This window comes from Rhipicephalus sanguineus, chromosome 10 (genome assembly GCF_013339695.2).
Source record: "Rhipicephalus sanguineus isolate Rsan-2018 chromosome 10, BIME_Rsan_1.4, whole genome shotgun sequence".
NCBI classification, from domain to species: Eukaryota; Metazoa; Arthropoda; class Arachnida; order Ixodida; family Ixodidae; genus Rhipicephalus; species Rhipicephalus sanguineus.
In genome coordinates, this window is record NC_051185.1 from 84,089,922 (window position 1) to 84,107,588 (window position 17,667).

Here is a 17,667-nt window from a genome sequence, read left to right on the forward strand (position 1 = left end):
AAAATGAGAACGCTTCATCATCCTCCTACAAGGAAACATTACAATATTTTGTTCATACTTGTCGGGCACAAGTAAGCCTTCAATAAATGGTGACCTCCAAACTGCCTGAATTGCTCGTAAATATGTCAATTTTGCTTTAGAAGGTAATGCTCAGAGGAGTATAGTTCATCTTCCCTTGCAAGCCACATACAGTAAAACCTCGGTGATACGATCACGGCTCGTACGAATTTCGGGGTGACACGAATTTTTCTGTCGTCCCGGCCAAGGCCCATTAGCCTGCAATGTATTGTTTTTTTGTTTTTGCATGATTGGACCGTTGTTGCGAACGTTTTCACCCCGGACGTTTGTACGAACGTACGCTATCGCACAGGTACGAACAGGCGCTGCCGGCGCTGTCGCGGAAGACGCCGCAGTCCTGCGCTGTCGCGGGCATGCGCGCTTCGCGACCATCAACGGGGCGTCTTGCCTCCGAGATTGTGCGCCCGAATCTTGGACGCCGTTATGCGCCTTCGCGTTTAGTTACAGATGGCGCTGACGAAATGTTTCCTTCATTTTTTTTCCAAACGTGTTGACGCGTGCTGCTGTGCTGGAGGCAGCAGCGGGTCTGCCACGTCGATGCAAGCCATGTTCGCAATCAGACGTGCTATGAAGCAAGACTGAAACTTGGGCTGTGGGTACATCACGAAGTCCCATGAAAGGTGGACGAAGACCCCTAGAGACGAAGCGAACGGTCTTGGCGAAGGAGCTAGGCCTCGCAAAGTACGCGCGCACACCTGCCAACACTCCGATTTGCACGGGAGCTCCCGCACAGAAGACTCCCGGGCATGCCGTAAATCTCCCGAAGAGCACGCCCAACATCACCGCTATAAGAAAAATAACAGCGACAAGGACAGCGCTTCTAAAATTTTCTGGCCTTCATCTATACGCCTGGTGCACCGCCTATAGAGGCGCCACTGATAGCCACCTAGCGGGCGCCGCCGACAGTACGTGCGGGAAGCGGAGCAGACGACAGCGCTTTGTACAGCGTTGCTGTGAGGTGATGAATGAAGTTCGCGGCTGCTATTTCCCCTTCGTGCGGGTGCCAGCCAACTAATTCTGCACTGGCAGCTGCAGGAAAGGCGCGGGCCTCTACGAAAGTGGACTTGTGCACGATGTTTGTCACGAACGAACGAGCGCTTAACTAAGCGCACGTCGCCGATTTCGAACGACGCCGTGAAAGCCTGGCGCCGACGGTTCGTGCGCGACAGAGCGCGCGCATCGAAAAAACAAGTATAAATAGGCGCCGGGAGCGCGCCCGCGCGCTCTTACCCTCTCCGCAGAAGACGCCACCGACACAGCCAACGAACGCGAAAGATCGGGATATTCGAGACAGCAAAGCGAGCTAGCGAGCCAGCGGCGCCGTCTGATTCCGCAGACGAATCGGTGAGAGGATCTCGCCCTTTCCCTAGCTTTCGCTGTGCTACGCACAGACAAATCATACGCACCTTCCCCGAACCCAGGCGCGAGCCGATACAGGCATTGATGCAAGCGCAGCAAGCGCGCGGGGGCAGAGGAGTCAGTCAGTGAGGAGTTAGTCGGCGATGAAGTTATGTCGTTCTAGTGATAGCATCGTTCGCTCGACCGCAGAGACGTGTTGTTTGATGATCTAGTGCTGTGAGTTAAGTATCAAGAGATGACAGTGACAAGTTTTGAAGAGGGTCGCCGAAAAGACATGTGATGACCGACTGCGGAGGAGAACGAACGTCCGCAAGGAGTGAATCGTCATGCCGGTGAATATCAAAGGTGCGTCGCGCAGACCAGCGTAACAAGATCCAGCTATGAGGTGCAGCTCGTGGTGAACATCCGCTTTGTTTTGTTTACAAAGGTGACGTCTCAATCAATCCTTCTTGTTCTTTCTGAAGTCAACCATTGCTGCATTTCTGTTTCTGTAAATAATAAATATAGAACTTAGCTTGTAATAGCGCGGTACATGTACCGCGCTAGTACAAGCTAAGTTCATGGATGACCAACTCGCCCGAACACTTCTGAAATATAGAACGTTTGAGCGAAGTGCGCTGCACGGCAATCGAACCGAACCAACGCATGCTCAGGCTGATAACTTTGGTCGTCTACCAGTGTCAACATGATCGAGTGCATCCAGCGAGCACCGATATGAGAGAACGAAAGCATTAGAACAAGAAGCGACGTGTTAACCCGCACAATGACGAAGCGGCTCGTCTTTGCCAATGAACAGCGACGATCCATTGCTTCCGTCGCTCTTGCTCAGGAGGCCTTGCGGTGAGTGAGTAAAACCGTGTTCCGGGCGCGTTTTTGCAGGTGTTTGAGCACTCCACTCCACAGCAATTGTTATTCGACATCCCTTAAAGGGGCCCTGCAACACTTTTCGAACATGCTCAAAAAGCGCTGCCGATCGGTAGTCGAGGCTCCCGAGAACATGCGAGCCAAATATTACAGCGATGCGCACGGCCTGGAATTTACAATAAATTCTCAAAGTCAGCTGAAAATCGCTCCCTCTTCTCTCGACAAATGATGTATTAGTCCGCAAAATATGACGTGATTGTCGGCAGTTCCACCATTGGCTGATGTTGTAATCACGATAACACCCTCATTATTACTTTCGTTGTTAATTTTGAGTTCAATAAGTAGATAATATGTACGTTTATATTCTGTTGTCGCGTTAAAAACACCGAACAAACATTAATTAGCACTTCCGGTCTCACCGACAGCTCGTCTGCTCGTAGTTGCGTGGTTCCGTTTTCTTCGCCCATGCGCAGTGCCGATAACGTGGATATTTCTGTGCTTTTGACCATCGCCGGTTGCCGTTGAGAGTGGCAGCCGTTCGAGTGCTGCCTCGTCAGCTGAGAACTGCATCGTCGGCACGTTCTCACGACCGACCGAGGCACGGGCACAGCGTGTCTCCGATAACAATGCTGGCGTCCGGTAATGGCGGCGCTTCGGGGTCGTCTGCCAGTGCCGTCTTACGAGGCGGTGTATCGGAGTATGGGCCGAAACCGATCTCAGCTGTCATTCGTTCCAAACGAGCGCGCAGGTTTGCTCCCATGGTTGGCAGAGCGATGAAAACACTACGGCGTTCGAGGTGCACACCCAACATTACCAAACCGACGCGCAGTTTTCAAGCACGCGCGATATCGGCTCCGCTCGACGAGAACGACGCAAGCCGACCGGAAGTGGCGGCACAGACCACGTGGTTGCGCCCAGACGTCAGAGAGAAAAAAATGAAGAAAAAAACTCCGCCGGCGCTCTTGGGCGGAGCCTCGCTCCTCTGCGCTGCCTCCCTCGAATCGCTGCCTAGCTTTCCGCGCGCTCGCGGCGTTGAGTTGAGGGAGAAAGCTGCGGAACGTGATCTCTATAATTTGGTAACACCACTTAGACTTGACGGATTCGAAAAATTTTTGCGGCATATGACTCGTGAAGAGTCATACGTCAATAATGAGACTATTCCAATATAACTAAGAAAGGTGTTGCAGGGCCCCTTTAAAGTTTCGGCCACCACACATACGACGAACGTTGCTTATTTCACTACGCAAACGTGAACAACGCGGAAACACATGTACAACGACGTAGGAAACCACGGCGGCCGTCTGCTTGCTTTCCCGAGAGCAATGATTGAGTTCGCCGCCTATGGCGCTTCCGTCGGCGCGCACTAGGCGTATAGCGTGCAAAGCACTTCTTAAGTAAGTTTTGCCGCAGTACTTTGTTGTCATGCAGAAAAGCGTAGTGCGATTAGGAAGGGGTTACTAGCGGTCACGCGTGACCACACATTTGTGCGCACCGTATATTTACGTGTACAAGTATGATTGTTGACGTCTAAAAAGTTTACTGGCAATCATTCAGAGCAGTTGATGATGTCGCTGCGGCCTTGAGAAACGCTAAATCAAAACGTATGCCAACTTTCTTTTGTCGCATACTGTCAAGACGTTTATTAACGGGGACTCAGCGACGGCGCACGACAGCGGCAGTCAAAGCGGGGCCGACTCTCTGCACGAGGAGCGTGCTCTCAGAGAAGAGAACGACCCACTGGAAGGCGCTCGAGAGGACGACCCATTACTCAGTAGGAACGCTTCGCTACAATTACCCCGGCTACGAAAAGGGAGCCGCCTGGCGACCTAGCAACTTGTCACTATGAGCGGGTCATGGTAGGGCTTCAAGCGCGCCACGTTGACAATGTCGCGCCCTCGACGGCGCATGTCCGAGGATGGGTCGATGAGGTAGTTCACCGGGGATGTGCGTTCGACGACATGGTAGGGGCCTTCGTATTTGGGCAGTAGTTTGGAAGAGAGGCCAGGTGAAGTGGTAGGGACTGAGAGCCATACGAGCGCTCCAGGAAAGAACGTGGGCGCAGAACTGGTGGTGTCACCGCGAATGCTTTTCTGCCGCTCTTGGCTATGCGTAGTAAAGGTCTTGGAGAGCTCGCGACACTCCTCAGCAAGTCTGGCTGTGGCAGAAATAGGCGCACATTCAGATCGATCCGGCTTGTAGGGAAGGATTGTGTCAATGGTGTGCGACGGTACCTGCCATACAATAAGAACAATGGTGAGAAACCAGTAGTGCTCTGAGGAGCGGTATTGTAGGCGTACGTGACGAAGGGCAGAGTGACATCCCAATTCGTGTGGTCGGCGGCGACGTAGCACATCGAGAGCGTGTCGCCTAGCGTGCGGTTGAAGCGTTTCGGTGAGGCCATTCGTCTGCGGGTGGTAAGCAGTAGTTTTGCGGTGAACAACGTTGCACTCTTTGGAATGGCTTCGACGACTTCCGACAAGAAGACACGGCCCTCGATCACTGAGCAGCTCCTGGGGTGGGACCGTGACCGCAGCATGAATCGGTGGAGCAGGAAGGAGGCCACATCGCTCGCTGTAGCCGCAGGGAGGGCAGCAGTTTCAGCGTATCGCGTGAGGTGGTCTACAGCGACGATGGCCCAGCGGTTACCCAGCGGACGTCAGGGGAAGCGGCCCATATAAATCGATGCCAACGCGCCCAAACGAGGGCGCGTGGCATCGATTCGTTGGGCATCGCTGATGTTGTAATCACGATAACACCCTCATTATACTTTCGTTGTTAATTTTGAGTTCAATAAGTAGATAATATGTACGTTTATATTCTGTTGTCGCGTGGTCAGGGCAAGGTAGAGGTGCAGACCTGCTGGCGACAGGTGCGATTGAAGTTTTGCGGCGCTGACAATCGATGCAGGAGCGAACGAACTTCCCACGTAGTGTGTACATCCCTCGCCAAAAGTAACGTTGGCGAATGCGGTGGTAGGTTTCGATACCCCAGGGTGTGCACACTGCGGATCAGAGTGGAAACGACTCGCAATGTCATAACGCAGACTGCGGGGTATTACTAGTAGCTACTGGCGGCCGTCGCCGTTGTAATTGCGTCGGTGGAGCAGGTCGTCGCGAACGGCGAAATGGTGGGCTTGACGACGCAACAAGCGAGTGGATGGTGTGGCCGTGGATCAGTCAGCAAGTCTATCAGGGAGGCAATCCATTGATCCTTGCGCTGCTCGGTAGCGGTGGTGTGAATATCGATGGAAGAAACGACTGAGTTGTGGGCATTGTCGTCAGGCAAGGGAGAGCGCGACAGGGCGTCGGCGTCAGCATGCTGACGTCCGTTGCGGTACAGCACGCGGATGTCGTACTCTTGCAGGCGAAGTGCCCAACTGGCAGGACGGCGTGAGGGATCCTTCAATGACGACAACCAGCACAATGCATGATGGTCGGTGACGACATCAAATGGGCGACCATACAAATAAGGTCGGAAATTTGTAAGGGCCCAAATGATTGCCAGGCATTCTTTCTTCGTGACGGTGTAGTTGGTCTCGGCTTTAGTAAGCGTACGAGTTTCATATGCTACAACATATTCCGGGAACCCAGGTTTAAGCTGCGCAAGGACAGCACCGAGGCCAACACCGCTGGCGTCCGTGTGTACCTCTGTAGGGGCCGTAGGGTCGTAGTAGCGTAGAATGGGAGGATACGTCAACAAACGACGGAGCTTTGCAAAAGCGTCGTCGCATTCTGACTACCACGAATTGAGGGGCCCGTTACTTCCAAGGAGCTTCGTCAGCGGTGATATGATAGTCGCGAAATTTCGGATGAAGCGCCGAAAGTAGGAGCATAGTCCTACGAAACTGCGCAGTTCTTTGACGGACGTAGGTTTGGGGAACTCGTCAGCTGCCGTGCTGCAAATCGGCACTTCTTGAGATTCAGTTGTAGCCCGGCGTCGCTCAAGCGCGTCAAAACTTGCCGCAGGCGTTGAAGGTGTGTTGAGAAGTCCGGGGCGAAAACGACGACGTCGTCGAGGTAGCATAGGCACGTTGTGCCATTTCAAGTTGCGCAGAACGGTATCCATCATGCGCTCAAAGGTCGCGGGCGCATTGCACAGCCCAAACGGCATGACGTTGAATTCGTACAAGCCGTCGGGTGTGACAAACGCTGTCCTTCGGTCGAGCGTCATCAGCCATGGGGACTTGCCAGTACCATGAGCGCAAATCGAGCGATGAAAAACTCTGCTCTTTGCAGGCTGTCAATGCATCGTCTATTCGAGGTAAGGGGACTAGACGTCCTTACGGGTGATCTTATGGAGTCGTCGGTAGTCCACACAGAACCGCACAGAGCCGTCCTTCTTCGCAACGAGAACGATAGGAGACGCCCACGGGCTGTTTGAGGGTCGAATAACATCGCGGCGAAGCATGTCTTCGACTTGCTCGGTAATTACACGACGCTCTGTTGGCGACACGCGATATGGACGTTGCCGCAGTGGTGGTTGGGCGCCAGTGTCGATGCGATGCGCGACAGCAGACATGCGGCCGAGAGAAGTTTGCGCTACATCGATCGAAGAACGAAATTCTTCCAACAGGCATAGAAGCTGGGAACGCTCGACCGACGTAAGGTGTTCAGCAATCGAGGAACCAAATAAATCAGCGGGTGACGAATCAGATGTGGAAACAGCACTGAGCGAATGGAAATTGGCGCAGTGCGTGTCACCCGGTGCGTCCATAACTTGTGCGTCTTCGAGGGCTTCAGCTCTGCCGAGACATTCCCCTCACACCAACCTAACAATGTACGGGGATGGGTTCGTAACAAAAATGTCGGTGTCGCCCTGAATGACTTTCACGGTCGCAAATGGCACCAACAAGCCTTTCTAGTGAAGATGCGGTCAGATGGAGAGAGGAGTGCAACGGCGTCGGCGAGACCGGTGCAGCAGACTGACACAGCCGTTGACGAGTTTGCAGGAAGTGTGGTGTCGTCTTTGACGAGTACCTTGGTCGCAGCCGGTGGACTGTCCGCCGGCGTCAAATCTGAAAATGGTGAGATCTCTATTTCGGCTGGTGCGCAACGAATTACGGCGGCGTGACGGGCGAGAAAATCCCATCCCAGGATGACGTCGTGAGAGCATGAGGAAATTATGATGAATTCGACGGCGTACAGAGCGTCCTGAATCATGACACGGGCTGTGCACACCGCTGTCGGGTGTATACTGTGAGCGCTGGCTGTACGGAGGGAGAGCCCGGAAAGTGGCGTCGTCACTTTTCGTAGTAGTCGGCTAAATTTAGCGTCCATAACGGAAACGGCAGCTCCAGTGTCTACAAGGGCCGATGTGCGCACACCATCTACAAACACGTCTACTGCGTTTGATGGGCTTTGCTGAGGGCTTTGTCTGTTCGATAGCGTCGCAGCCCTTGCCTCTTGGACTGCGACGACTAGTTTTCCTGGTCTCGTGCGACCGGACGAGGCCGCATCGGTGACAGTGAGCGGCGTCGTGGGGACGGTTACCGACGGGTAGATGGACCTGGGCGTGACGTCGGTGACATAGGCGGCAGCGGGTCATAATACGGGCGGCTGGACTGGTTGGTGACGGCTGATCCGACTCGAGGCGGCTGTACGCGGTTGCAATAGCGGGCTACGTTACCAGCGCAACCGCACGCAAAGCAGATCGGGTGGTTGTCGGAAGTGCGCCATCGGTTTGCCGGGCTAGGTCCCATCCACGTGGCAGGACGCGAGGGACGGTGCGGCTGCTGATATGACGACTGCATGGTTGGCTGCAGTCGGGGAGTATGGACGATGTCGGCGTACGCAGCCGGCACACTCGCTTCGGAGGCCTGAGGCCTGGTGACGGCTCCAGCGTATGTTAGCGGGGGCACCACAGGGAGTGCTGGGGGCGGCCTGGCTGCAACTTGTGCGTAACTGAGCGGCGCAGACGCCGGAGGTGGCTTGTGGTATTCCGGCATAACCTCCGCGATTTCCTGCTCGATAGCCCGGCGTAGGGGAGGCAGCAGTGTGGTCGACGACTGTACAACATCCTGCGGGTGAGAGAAGGCCAGTAAGGAGAACTGGCGGGCAATTTCCTCCCGCACGAATGATTTGATTTCCAGCGAGTAAGACGCAGTGGTCCGACACGGCTGACAAGCCAGCGAGATCGGCGTCGCGTGATGGAGGTCGACGCGTCATCAGCCGCTGCCGGCGTAGCTCCTCGTAGCTTTGGCACAGCGTGATGACCTCTGCCACAGTGCGAGAGTTTTTGGCGAGTAGCATGGTGAAGGCATCGTCGTCGATGCCTTTCATGACGTTCCGGATCTTGTCGGCCTCAGACATGGTTGCGTTGGCTTTCTTGCACAAGTCGAGCACGTCTTCAATGTAGCTCGTGAAAGACTCGCCGGACTGCTGGGCTCGTTCACGTAACCGCTGTTCGGCTTGCAGCTTGCGAACGGCAGGGCGGCCAAACACGTCGATGATGGCGGTTTTGAAAGCGGACCACGTAGCGAAATCGGATGCGTGGTTGTTGTACCATAGACTTGCCACAGCTGCGAGGTAGAAAATGAGGTTGCTCAGTTTGCCTGCCTCGTCCCATTTATTGGGGACGCTCACACGCTCGTAGATCGCGAGCCAGTCCTCGACGTCGGTGCCATCCGCGCCGGTGAAGATAGGAAGGTCGCGGATGCGGGGGACACCCGGACATGGCGTCGGTGCAAGAGGAGGCGTTTGCTGGGCGGCGTCTTGAGTCATGGTAGCAGGCACGGTACGGGATCGAAGCTCCAAGGGCATCGAATGCGGACCGTAGTTGTTTAAGGGGCACAGCACTCTCCACCAAATTGTCAAGACGTTTATTAACGGGGACTCAGCGACGGCGTGGGGCCGACTCTCTGCACAAGGAGCGTGCTCTCAGAGAAGAGAACGGCCCACTGGAAGGCGCTCGAGAGGACAACCCATTACTCAGTAGGAACGCTTCGCTACAACACTCATTTTCCACGTTTTCTGGTGATACGAATTTCTGATGATACGAATATTTTTGGTGAGCCCGCGAGATTCGTATCACCGAGGTTTTACTGTATTGTGCCCAGATTAAAAACAGCGCTGCTTCAGACAAAGACCGGAATGAACACACGAGAACAGGTGTTTTCCTCGGCTTTGCCGTTTCTTTTCTCCGTCTTCAAGCAGCGCCGCTTTTCTTGATGATTGATTTGTGCTAACCAGTTCTCTTTCAAACACTTTGATGCCAAAAGATTTTGTTAGAGTCAGCCTTCGGCTTGACGGAATGTGTGACTTACTGCTCGATATGGACGAAGGCGCACCTGTAGACGCTGCTAGAGATAATAGCCGTTGCTTTGTGGAAGAATGCTTATGTAATTTAAAGCGCTATTACAATGTCGAGGATTTATATAGTGTTTGCTGAAGTAAGCTATACGCGCTTCCTAATGTCGAAATTCATAGCTTGGTGCTTTGATTCCGAGAAATTAGATTCAGCACTTGTGAGCCGTCTTTTAATGATATTGACCTGCACTAAAGCGCCCAAAACGCTTTCTATTTGCAACTGTGGGCGTTAGGACGCATTTTCGTCTATTTAGGGGCTAAATATAGCTTTCTGTGAATATATTGACATAAACGTCCTTAATGAAGGACAAATGAACGTAACAACATTAGCGCAGTCTTCGCTTTCGGGAGAACATAATGTGAAAGATTTTGTTTTATAGGCTATGTTACGTAAGCATATGGGCGCTGCCATCATGCTGTTAAACGAATGTTTTCTTATTTCTGTATCCTGTGACGCAACTGATAAACGAGGAAGGCCGAATGCACCAACCCAACAATTTCCATGTGTATACCCCGCCGTAGCATTGTTCGCTTAGTTGTTCAGATAAAACACGGTAAGGTAAGAGCCCAGCATGGCGGCACCGAACGATGCCGTAAAATAGTCTATACGTAAAGACTTAAAGAGTGAACTTCCGTACTGATTCATCTTACTTTGTTTTGAATGGGATATGCACTTTAATTATTTGGAGCACTAACGTAACCAATATTTTATATGTTGTGCAGCCGTACAACCTTGTACTGGTGTTAATGTTGGTTCAAAAATTCCAGCATAGGTATAGTGCAGAACAGGTGCATAGATATTCCCTTAAAAAGGACATTCTTTATGTTGCATAGCAAGCATTCGAAACACTATGATGTAGTTGTATTCAGTTAACAACCAACAAGGTATTTAGCACAAACTGCCACCACCATCATCGTAGCATCAACACTGATTCTGTGTTATTTGAGTGCAACATTTTAGTAAATGACACTGTTCTGCTGTCATGTGATTACATCCGATGTTCAGTGTCATGTTCACTTATGAATTGTTGCTTATTTATTTTTTTTAATCGAATGCGCCAACAAGTACTGAAAATATGGAGATGAACTAAAAAGTACATTTTAACAGCAAAGCCTGTTTGAGATCACAACAAGGCTTTTTTTTGGCGCCGCAGTTGTCCGCAGACGGTGTCCGTAACCACTATCGTGCGAAATAAGAAAGTACATAAAAAATATCCGGGTTGAACGAGGTTCTAACCTTGGTCCTCTGCGTGGGAGCCCGGTATTCTACAGCAGAGCCATGCCGGTGCTTCAAACTGCTTCGCAAAAGACCTTATACATTCTTCATGTCATACAGGCTTCAGGAACCGCATTAACCTATGTAACAATTGTGGTAGAAGATAAAATAACAACCAGGCGTCATACAATTCGAATTTTGTAACCAGGCGTCACACAATACGAATTGTGCAACAAGTGGGTTGTTGAATGGTTCCAACCTATTACAAAGGGATCTGCCATAATTCTTCATCGTCATCAGCCATAATCAACAAAGTGCACATAACGCCTCACAGGTGTTTAGCGCGGTACCACAGTTCTCTGCAGAATGATGAAATATTACATAGTGGCCGCTTCCCTACTTAACAGAAATTATGGTCATTTATAGCGTAGTGGGTTCCCATCAAGTGCTCTTCTATTGGTTGCCAAAGAAGCCCATAAATCCCCCATATCCATTTTCCTCTGGGCCTCCACAAAGTTAATTCCCACTCTCCCTCTTTCTCACGTTAACGTATCTTATAAAGCGCGGTGGGAGAGTTAAATAATGACCGGGCGTCACACAATGCGTGTTACGTCACTAGTGGTGGTTTCAAGTTTCCAACCTATTACAATGGCTCAGCCATAATTCTTCATCGTCATCAACCGTCGAATCAACAAAGTGCACATAATGCCTTACAGATGGCACCTCGCTTCTCCGCAGAATGACGAATAATGTCGTGTTGGGTGCTTCCCAACTTCACAAAAATTATGGTTTGTGGCGTAGCGGGTACGTTGCTAGTGTACTTGTATTTGTAGGCCCAGGAGAGTTTATAAAGGGCTCTAGAAATGCCGCTCCTCCAGCTTTCGCTGGACTGTGCTGCCCTTTCCGCGCAGGCCTGGAGTCTTTATGTCTACTAAGAGCGCAGCATGCATGCGTGTGGTTATTAACATGGAACCTTGCTGCTGACTTATGTCATGATGAATAAGCGATAGAAGAGCATGCATTGCAGGGACGCAACCACGGAGTGCGCGTAAGATACTCCGTATACCATTGCAACATGATTTATGCATCCATGGGGAGACTTCGTTTCCCAGCCAAGTCAGAAGTACCACGTTCGAGTGGCGGGCAAAGCTGCGCGGTCGATTTGAACAGTACGTGGGAATAACTTCGGGTGTCGTCAAAGAGGATCACCCTGTGGTGGAGGAAATCACACTGGTATCACAATATGAAGGATGGGCCTTAATTTCAGAACGTTCACTGTGGGTAGGTTGTCGCAATGCGTGAGAGCGGATATATTGGCTGTGTCGCATCTGTCGAAAGGTGGGCATTGTAAGCTTCAAATAACTTCTTAATGTGAAAGGTAGGTTATGTACGTTTAATTAAACGTGATGTCGGTGTTATCAAAGCAGCTGTCACAGAGTGCGTCGTGCCTAGAGCCGCGAAATTGTATTTCTTGTTAATCAATGCTGTATTTTATGGCTTTGAGCCAAGCGTTATAAGGTGGATCGATGTGTTTTTGCAAGTGAACATCGGTGGCTTACCAGCCACGCCGACAACACTGGCGTTTAATGGGTAACTTATAGTGCAACGTAACGCCAGCCCTCACGTTAGAGTGTATAGGTAAGTATTATCGGGACTAAGTGCACTTTATGGTGCGATCGTGTGAATCACACGTAACTTTCGTTAATGTATTCCACCGAGGTCGAACAATGCTTTACTATAGCTTGCTGAATCATAGAAATACAATTGCAATGCTTATTAGACTGCTATAAAAGCGGAGCCTAGACTGGAACAACAGACTGAAATCTTATATGACGCCTGTATCGTACACATCGTACAAGTGCGCTGCCATTTCTCCATCAAAAATTTTGGACCGCAACGTTGTTTGCTGGCGTTTCAACAGGAACACTACAGAAAATGTACAGTCACTTTTATGTAACATACACTGAGACAAGCATGCAAATGTGTATTATCCATATAACAGCATGTAAAAAGAACTCTTTTTATACAATAAAGGGACCGACAACCAACTTTTGTGGTACCCGTTTTCTTGAGTGCAATGGGTAGCTTACCGGTCAGAGCTTCTAATCACGGAGTGGTAACGCGGAGAACGCCGTAAAACATTTGTAATCAGAGTTTTTCGATCTGCAGCGATTATGCAGTCTTAATATCACATGTTGCAAACAATGAGAGGTGAGCGCGATAGCGATTATACGCCAGCAGTGGTGACAAGTTATGCCCTAAGTATGAAAAGGCAATGTTACGTTTGCAAAGCCTGCGGTGCCGCGACTACTGCTTTCTAGCCTATTAAATTATTTTACAATAGTTATAGCGTTTTTCTGGGGCTTCTTATAGAAGTACTTTGGCCGTACACAGGTCGCTTTATCACATTTTAGTCAAGCCAAGTCAAGCTAAGCCTTAGAAAACGAAACAAGTGGTAGGATACACCAGCAGTGCTGTTCATGAAGTGGTAGCAATCCTCCACAGAACAGTAAGTCGATGGCATTTTGCGAGCAGCAGCGCAAACTCGCGTGCTACTCTTCAAAAGTCCGATACGACGAGAGCAGACGAGATTCGAGCTACGCGGGAAACGCCGCCGGACGCCGCGCGCATGCGCCGCAGCCTCCGTTTCACTGGAAGCCTTAGAAACAAACGGGTATTGACAATAACATACATATTCAAATTTTCAGCCCTCGTTCTGGTGCGTGTAAAAGCATTAGACTGCGTACAACACAGTGCTTAAGACTGCATACGTCTGGTTCATGGCGCTCGCGCTAGGAGGCGCGACATACCGGTTTTTGTTACTTTTAAACGCGATTTAAAAATATAAATCCTACTCAGATCGCGAAAAGTATTCTGGAATCTGTCACTATACTTCACGGCCTTTTCATTTCCACCAGGATCTAATCACCCGTTCTGGCCAGTTGTCGGTCCCTTTAACGTCCTATTCACTTTAGGGAGGGATGCTGACATCACTGCTCAGCGAAACGCAATGTTTTAGGTAGTAACGACGCACCTTCAGCTATTAATATGCGTAGTATTTACATTAGCTGAGAAAAAGTATTTACGGTTCGAGCGACGACTGTCTTTCATAGGTGAGTAATAGGCGCACCGTGGTTTTGTGGGCGGTGCCTACATATTTTCTTAGTTTGTAACCAAGCCAGCCAGTATTAGCCATCATATAGCTAACTCAAGACTGTACATTGTAGCATGCGAGTGGATACGGTAATTGCATACGGTGAGAAATTATCATTATCTGACATCATAATTCATCACTACAGAAAACGGGTGAATAGATCCAGGCAAACATTGTGTTAAATAACTCGTGAAGCCAAGATCCACGTACCGTCGGCAGGCGCTGCGCAAGTCCAGTTCAACGATGTGAAGACGACCGAAATAATCGCAGTCCACCTGCATAAAGCTTTCTTGAAAGCCATCAAGACGAGCGTGTTCATCGAGTAAGACAGGGTACGAAGAAAGGCGACTCGCTGCTCGAAGCTCGTCGTAAAGCGCCCTTCCACCGGCGTCAGTGAGTGATGAGTGAGTGAGTGAAACAACTTTATTCGGTCCACAATAGAAACGGCTATGAAAACCGAGAGAGAAACGGCATTTCAAGTGGCGCGCTGAGGAGCAATCGTAGACAACTAGCGCCGCGTCGTGGTCGGAAGGAGAACTATATCGGGACCGAAGCGGCGCGCGCAACTCAACTTGGTTACCGAACGACCAGAATATTTCAGTTCGGTGTGAGCGAAACTTCAAAATTAACCTGTCAGGCCTGTGGCGATAACACGCCTTCCTCACTTAAAAGAGATTAATGATAGAAAGGACAGAGACGGAGGCGGGTTGAAGTGCAATGTTTCAACGAGAACGCGGGAGCATCGACCACAAGCCATGTCGTCGTGTTATAACAATAAGAAGTGTTTATGGACAGTCGCGACCAGTGGCGTAGCCAGGGGGTGGCACACCGAGCCTGTGCGCCCCCCCCCCGCCCATTTTTTTTTTCGCCATGGCACACAGAGCACAAAATGAGACTCGACTACATCTGCTTGCCCGGCCACCACTTCAGATCAAGGAAATTCCCCCCCCCCCCCCCCAAAAAAAAAGAAAGAAAAAAGAAAAATTCTGTCCGATAATCTTTGCGCGATATATCCGTTGTTCGGAATTCGTGACGTATTCCTTACGCATATTTGCGTATAAAACGGCGTCAAGCGTAAAAAATGAAAATAAAAACAGTTTAGCCGTCGACGTGTATGACATTAGTTCGTATTGCCTGCATGTTCTGGCAACCTTCGACAAGAAATTCTCGAAAGCGGTCCCGCTAGGCACCAGTTCGCGGATGCATTTTCTTCAATCATCATCATTATCATCGATCACCGTCCCCCTCCTCACCCCCCTCCCCTCCCCGGCCGCTCCGTTTGACTGAAGCTTCAGAACATACAAATACCCATAGGATACAGAGCCATTCGTACCTGTGACTGCGAGGTATGCCGTGAAGCGATCCCTCCCAGCCGCATTCTCGGCCACGCACGTGTAATTTCCGCTGTCCTCAGCCGAAACGTCGAGAATGGCGAGCGTGGATACGGGGCCTCCCTTGATTGACGTCATTGTCAGGCTCGCTGTGGGCTCCAATGGTTTGTCGTCCTTCAGCCACGACAGTTGGAACGGGCCCGCTATGCCCTTTCGTATCACACAAGTGACGACAACGGTATCGCCGGGTGAGAGGTTAGCGGGAAATTTGAATTCCTTTATACTGGGAACGTCTGGAAGGACAATCGGATGCAGTTATTGGAGGCTTAGAGGAACCCCATGCGTGGCGATGACAGCGTGTGCATTTAATTGAGCACAGTAGGTCATCGGCAACGTCATCTTTCTTTAAAACGAGAGAGCTTGAAGGATGCAATGCGTACAGAGTGTTAGATTTCAGGAATACAACAATACCGCAAATGAAACCAACCGACAAAGCCAAGGAAAGCATAAGGGGCGTTATTTGTTCTTTTAACTGCAGCGTAATGATTCCCACCGATGGAAAGGGTGCCTTTTCGTTTACTATAATTCCTTTCAACTTAGGTTATAATAATTACGCTACAGTTACAGTTGAAACTACTGATAATGTTCCCTATGCTTTCCTTGGCTTAATTGTCTGTCGCCTTCATTGCTTGTGCAGAATAAAGAAACGCGTCCCTCGAACAATTCCCTTCAGTAATACTGTACGGCATTTCGCAATTCTTTCAGTTATTCGCTACTCTGACTGTGTGTCGATAATGCTCAGAAATCAGTAATTGCCATAACGGAAACTCAAATCCAAACGGAAACGCTCTCCACGGTACATCTGCATGCATAGAATTGTCTTGAAAAAGGCCAGGAATGACATACCTGAAGCGCCAATGTGAGCGTCGGAAGACACGGAAACGAAGAGCCGAAGTGTGCAGAGCGCCAAAACGCAGCGAAGGAACATGATTAGGCAGTGCGGAATATGCCAGACACACGCAACGGAGCGCGAAAACTGAGGTTTTAATGTAAGCGTCGGGGCACGGAAGCGCGCCTTTATAAGATGCTCGAAAGTGAAACGGAACGTGGACAAGTGCCGCCACCCACTGGCGAAAGAACGAACCGGGAGTGGCGCCAAGGACGAATCTCTTTTCGAAAACGAATCCTGACAGAAGTCCCGCTGCGAGACATGTCCGATACACCCCATTTCTTGTATCGTTGCAAACGATCGAAAATTATACTGGGTACGGAATTGTATTTATATGTCGAGCCCAGGCCCGTAGCCAGGAATTCTTTTTCACGGGGGAAGTGGGGGGACACTTGCTGCAGGCCTTGTATTTTTGAGAACAATACCTATTTTCATTATTTATTTTCGGCAAAACGCCCCCCCCCCTCATCAAAATACCAAAGAAAGGGGGGTGCCCGAGTCCCTAGCCCCCCCCCCCTTCCCCCTTGCTACTGGCCCGGGACTCGAGCCAAGTGCATATGGTTTTAGAAATAAGATCGACGATACCGTGCCGTGAGACAAGGACAGTCCGCGAAAGTGCACTTCAGGAAGTGAGAATAAACTTCAATAAAACGGAACAGTGGGTAGTGAGAAACAGTGCTTTACGATACAAACAAAAAAGGCGGACACACGTGTCTCCCTCTGTTGTCTATGTTGTTTAGCGCTCTTCTTCAATTCGTGCAATGCAACTCCAATTGGCCCAATGTACTTCACTCTTGTATTCGAAGTGTAATTGGGAGAAGCTGCCAAATTGAAACCTATGAATGATGGCTTATTTACACGTTTTATCAGAAGATTTAGCGTTGTCTCCTTCAAAGGGCCCTACATGCATATAGTTAACTCCATTACGACTTATGTCGTGGCAACCAAAGCGAAAGGAACAAAGCATATTGACGTAACAATTCCACACCGAACAACACCGGCAGGTCGAAGACGGACCACCTACAATAGACCACAGAGGTGTACACGGTACAGCGTCGCCCAAGTATGGTTGCTATCATGATACTGGGTTCGACTCCCGTCGGCAGTAATACATTCTCCTGTTTTCATTTCTCCCTTCCTACGTCCGAGATTTCTGTGGCTGTCGCTATATCCAAACCCGAATAACTCGTCTCCGCATTGTCTTCTTGTGAGCTGCTGTTCGTGTGTCATGGGAATAACTACTTCTAGGCGCTGCCACCCTGTGGGCGCGGCCGCTTAGTCATGTAATTTTTTTTTCTGTTGCATGTCTTGCATGGCCCGCCACCGTCGAAAAACAAAAAGTGCGCACATACAGTACGCGCTACATGTGTACTTTTCTTCAAAACGTCTCATTTCTTACGTCTATTACGAGT

At 50.3% G+C, this 17,667-nt stretch overlaps 1 protein-coding gene and 1 long non-coding RNA gene across 13 annotated transcripts in view; one reads left to right on the forward strand and one right to left on the reverse strand.

Moving 5' to 3' along the window:
- LOC119372182 (Down syndrome cell adhesion molecule) overlaps positions 1-17,667 on the reverse strand; it is a 212,355-nt gene that overhangs the window by 89,377 nt on the left and 105,311 nt on the right. The window lies entirely within an intron of this gene.
- LOC119372187 (uncharacterized) overlaps positions 1-17,667 on the forward strand; it is an 88,468-nt gene that overhangs the window by 61,018 nt on the left and 9,783 nt on the right. The window lies entirely within an intron of this gene.